We start from the raw sequence: 6,020 nt of genomic DNA on the forward strand, positions 1-6,020 counted from the left end.
CTGCAACATGGCATCTGCATGAAGGAGGTCAACTCTCCATCACGTTTCCACGGGTGATGCCAGCAGGAGGCTGGCTCAGAGAAGAACTCACTGCTTCTAGTACACGTGGAGCCCAGGAGGTGACTGCCTCAATCCACTGACAATGCAGAATAAGTGAGAAGGCACCTAACCGATAAGAGCTCCAGGAACCCATATTAATGAGCTTTACATAGCAGCACCAATTACACAAATCAGGGGGGGAAAACATACTCCTTGACTCAGCAAAACATATATTAGAATTTAAATGGGAGTTCTTAGAAAGGGTTGTCCAAAAGCTGATTAAAATGAATCACCGCCATGCTTAGTAAAGGAGCAGTTGGGCTTTCAGGTGGCTGCTTTGCAAATCTCTTCTATACCAGTGGTTCCCAAACTTTTTGGCATCATGCCCCCACCTTTTGATTTTTGAGAAACCCTCACGCCCCCCCCCCTTCTTTACCATCATCCAACCCCCCCTTTTAACCAACACTTCAATTCATAATTTGAAATAAACACAAAAGCTTGATATAAAAATGTTATTTAAAATTAAAAATAAGCACAAATTTTTTTGCCCCCCCCACCCATGGTGGCTTGGTGCAGCCCCAGCTGGCCAGCTGCCTGAGCCCCATGCCAGCCTCCAGAGCTGCCCGCACCAGCTGCCCTCCCACCTGAGACCTGTGCTGCCAGAGCTGCCTGCCCAAGCCCCATGCCACTGGGGCCAGCCAGCTGCTTGCTCGCCAGCCACTGGGGCCAGATGTCCACCTGCCTGCCTGCTGCCAGGAACAGTTGCCTGCCAACCAGCCACCCACCCCAATCATGGGCCAGCTGACCGAGCTGCCCGCCCAAACCCCGCACTGCCAGGGCGAGCCACCCACCCACCACCCCAAGCCACCTGAGCCCCATGCTGACGAGGCCAGCCACCTGCCCACCCGCCCGAGCTGCCCAAGCCTCACACTGCTGGGGCCAGTCGCACAAGCCCTGCTCTGCTGGGACCAGCTGCCTGAGCCTCATATGTCCCGCAAGCTGGCCAGCTGCCTAAGCCTAGCAAGCTGCCCACCTGAGCCCCTGCCCTGCCCTCCTACAAAGCCAGGCACCTCCAACCCCGCATCTAACCCCCTCCTCCTCCTCTCCTCCAGCCCACACTCACTCTCATTTGCAGAAGGCAGCCCGCTCCATGTGGGTCTTTGCCAGCTGTCTGCTTTTTATAGCAGCTGCGCCGGGTCACCCACATAAAATGAAAGGGGCTGAGAGACGGAAGCAAGGGCCGGATCTTTCTTCAGGTGCAGTGAATATTGGGGGTGGCGTGGGGGTGGGCTGGGTTGCCTCGCTCCCCCACTGGAATTTCTTCATGCTGCCCCCCGCCCCGGTGGGTGCACGCCCCAGTTTGGGAAACCATATTCTATACTATCCATTCCACTCTCTCCAGAAGCAACATGAGCCCTGGCCCAATGAACTATTACAAACGACTCCTTCTCTGAGTGATGCTTGAAGAAGAGGGGCACAAATCATTGGAGAAGAGAATACTTCATGGGCTGCCTTGAATTTCCATGCTGCACAGAAGGAATCAGCTAATCTGACTGATTTTTGTCTTTTCTAGGTAAAATGGGAGAAGTTTCAAGTTACATTGCATGAATATAAAAGCCTTTGTTTGTCACACCCCAAGTCATTCTGCAGGAAAGGAGAAAAGAAACCTTTTTCTCAGAGGCTATGTCTACACTACAGCAGTCCTTTGAAAGAAGTTCTTCCAGATCTCCTCTTCCAAAAAAACCTCCTTTCGAAAGAGCGCATCCACATACAAAATAGAAGGTTGAAAAAATCGATCTGCTCTTTCGATAGAGAGCATGCACGCAGTCCCCACTCTTTTGAAACAATGGGCCAGGGATCGAAAAATCTGAGTACTGCTCTTTTGAAAAAAGGGCTCCTGAGGCATCTACACACATTTTTGTCTGAAAGAATTGTTTGGAAAAAGACAATCTTCCTCATTTGGGAGAGGAAGAGGGGCTGCCAGAAAAAGTGCCGCACATTCTTCTGATTTAATATCAAAAGTAAGCTTTTTGTGTGTATACAAACATCCGTAGGATGTTTCAAAAGAACACTTTTTTTTTTTTTTAAACTCGCTAGTGTAGACACAGCTTGAGTGGAAGCTGGGAATTTTCTTTGGAACGCAGCTGAGCACAGGAAAAGACAGCAAACTGAAAATGGCAGCAAATGGCTGTGATTTTTCTTATCCTGTCAGCTGACAGAACTGCAACTGAAAATTCCAACGGTGTCCACAAATTAAAAAGGAAGGTGGCGTGGTATTTTGGACCACACTGGGCCCTGGCATGGAGGAGGGATTACATGGAATTTGGACTTCATTTGCCTGGCTGCTTTCAGAACACACCTTTGTAGGCAATGAAGTTTCACAGGGAAAGTGGCACTAGATCTGAGAGAACTATAATGTAGTAGCCTGACCCAATTAGGTACCAGGACTTAGGCTGCACTGGAAACATATTTTTAAATTTGGTATTTAGCACCTGAAGAGGGAACTAACTATATTAGAAACTCATAAGATGGCTTTCCAGACTATGCTTTACTTGCCATTGGTTGCCTGTGTTAGAGACTTAGGAACGGTATCAATCTCTGAGTTGGGGAGGACTTGGCACTTCAGTATCAGTCTTGCACAAGCTATATCCATAAGAAAAGGATGTTCTCAATATCATTGTGAAATGAGTTCCTATTGGGTATGAAATGAAGAGTCCAGGCTTTGGCTAAGAACAGTTGAACATACAAGCTGTGTCTACCAGCGCCCCCTCCTTTTGAAGGGTGCATGTTAATGAGGCAGTTCAGAAGATGCTAATGAGACACTGACATGAATATGCAGCACCTCATTAGCATAATGGCAGCTGTGTGTGATTCAAGAGTGCTGCTTTCTGAATGCTGCTCCGTGTAGACAGGGGCCTTTTGAAAGGACCGCCCCCCCCCCGGACTTCAAAAGCCCCTTCTTCCTAAAACCAAATAGTATTATATCATATTAAAGCCAGCACCTCATTAGCATCTTCCAAACTGTCTCATTAATATGCCCCCTCCAAAAGGAGGGGGCACGTGTAGACACAACTACAGACTTTTTCATGGTTAACTTGGAATTATGAGACTCCACTTTATCTTGTCCTGTACTTCTCTCAGCACCTGGGGAATGAAGGGAAGGAGGGAAGGTTCACATCAGGCTGTAATTACATGGAACAGAGAATGTGTCTATCTTTGATGCAAGGGGCCCCTATATCTGTTGCAGAACTGAGGCACTTTACAGCTGTGGCTTATGGCAAATGTGTATTATTAGAATTTCCCACATCCTGCACATCTGGTGAAGTACTTGTGGACTGAAGCACCATTCCTCGTGATGAATGCTGGAACTGCTGAGCCAAACTGCTCCGATGCTGACTTTCTCAGCTATGTGGATTGCTGTGAATGTCACAAGATTCTTTTCTGCCCATTTCAGAAGTTACAATGTTCCCCTAGACCTTATGTGTGGTAAGACACTACTAAAGCATTATCTAAATGGACGGATGCAAAAAGTATAACACAGAATGGCTTGTGATATGGAAGCAGCAGGTGAACTGCTTTTATTTCCAGTCAGCTCCTATGAATATGCTCCTTACTCTTTGTGCACTTATCAGGTGCATATGAACTCTTTTTGCAAGAAAACTGGCGTGTGCCATTGTAATGATCCAGGCAGGACATGAGCGTGAAAAGCCCTTGAGAAAAGTAGCAGGCAGGTCTCACAGAGCAGAGATTTTCTGATGTTCTTCTAAAGCAGTTTTCTTCTGCAGAAAATGAAATTAGTGCAACTGAGAAGGCAGAAGAAAGTTAAGATTTGCTGTGAACCAAAGAGCTGCAGGACAGCATTGTACTTAGAGGACGTCCTGGTTATTAGTGAAATAATAGCTAAAGCCTTTCATGTGACAAATATTTGTGGGCTTTCCAAGTGATGAAACAGTCTTTTAAAGGGAGGAGATCCTTGGATAGTTCCACCATGTTCCCAAGGATTTATTAAAAAGCTCATCAGTGAAAGAAGGCAGTGTTTTCTGAATCACAACCAGAGCCTTTGGGAAAGATTTGGCTTACCAACTATCTAAAGATGACACAACTTCATTGCCTTTCCCAGTGAAGGGCATCTGCTACTATACTGCATTATTGCCTTTTATTACTATATTGCAAAAAAACCCAAAGACCTCAATTAGAATCAGATTCCCTGTGTGGTAAGTTTTGTATAAACTCATATGGCGATACAAACTGTGTCTTGAAAAGATGGAAACAAGTGAGTGTAACACAACAGAAAAGGAGAGGACAAAGGAAATCTGACACTAGCATACCTTAGCGATAAGCACAAAATGATGACTATACATCATTTTAAAGTAATTTTTATTTTTACTAGGGCTGTTGATTAATCACAGTTAACTCAAAAATTTCTAGCAGTTAAATAATTAATAATGATTAACAGCAATTTTAATCTTACTGCTAAACAATATAATACCAATTGAAATGCATTAAATATTTGTAGATGTTTTTCTACATTTTGAAGTACAGAACAATACAAAATACACACTGCTCACTTTATGTTTTTTATTGCAAATATTTTAACTATAAAAATGATAAAAGCAACCGTATTTTTCAATTTACCCCATGCAGGCATTGTAGTGTGATCCCTATATTGTGAAAGTGTAATTTACTAATGTAGATTGTTTTGTTTTTTAAGTGCAGTTATATAACAGTGTAAAAGTTTAGTTCCTACAAGTCCCCTCAGTTCTACTTCTCTTTCAACCAATCACTAAGAGAAACAATTTTGTTTACATTTGCGGGAGATAATGTTAATTCTTTACAATGTCATCTGAAAATGAGAGCAGGTTTTCACATGGCACTTTTGTAGCAGTCATTGCAAAATATTTATTTGCCAGACATACAAAACATTCATATGACTTTTGTGCTTTGGCCACCACTTCAGAGGACACGCTTCAATGCTGATGACGCTCGTTAAAAATGCATTAAATACATTTGTGACATCTCCTTGGGGGATATTTGTGTACTTCTGCTCTGTGTTTTACCTGCATTTTTGCCATATATTTCATGTTACTGAAGTCACAGGTGATGGTACAGCCATATTATTCATTTTAAGAACACCTGTAGATTTGACAAAACACAAAGAGTGTAACAACGTCAGATTTCTAAAGATAGCTACAAAACTTGACCCAAGGATTAAGAACGTGAAGTGGGTTCCAAAATCTCAGGGACAAGGGGAGCAACATGCTTTCAGAACTCTTAAAAGAACAAGATTCTGCTGCAGAAATTACAGAACCCATCTAACACAGATGAGGAAAATGAACATGTGTTAGTCTGAGCTGGTCTGAATGTTATTGAGCAGAACCCAACAGCGGTGTGTACATGTCCCCTGAAATGGTGGCTGAGGCATGAAGTAACTTTAGCACATCTGGCACATAAATATTTTGTGATGCTGACTACAACATCGTATGAACACCAGTTCTCACTTTCAGCTGACACTGTAAACAAGTGCTCCTGCAAATATAAACAAACATAACACGTGGACAAGAAAAGCAAGACTGAGTTGACTTGTAGGCTCCAACGTTTTACATTGTTTTACTTTTGAATACAGTTTTTAAACATCATTCTACATTTATAAGTTCAACTTTCAAGATAAAGAGATTGCACTAGAGTATTTGTATTCAGTAAACTGAAAAATGCCATTTTTTTGTTTTTTAAAGTGCAAATATTTGTAATCAAAAATAAAGTGAGCATGATACACTTTGTAGTCTGTGTTGTATTGAAATCAATATACATGGAAATGTAGAAAAACATCCAAAATATTTAAATGAATGATATACATTATTTAACAGCTTGATTAATGGCAATTTTTCATCAAACAATTGTGCTTTTTCAAAAATGCTTGACAATCCTATTTTTACTAACTCTAACTGCTTACAGCCCAGCCATCATTAATTGGCTACAATCAG

This window comes from Carettochelys insculpta, chromosome 6, assembly GCF_033958435.1.
Source record: "Carettochelys insculpta isolate YL-2023 chromosome 6, ASM3395843v1, whole genome shotgun sequence".
In the NCBI taxonomy this organism is placed as follows: domain Eukaryota; kingdom Metazoa; phylum Chordata; order Testudines; family Carettochelyidae; genus Carettochelys; species Carettochelys insculpta.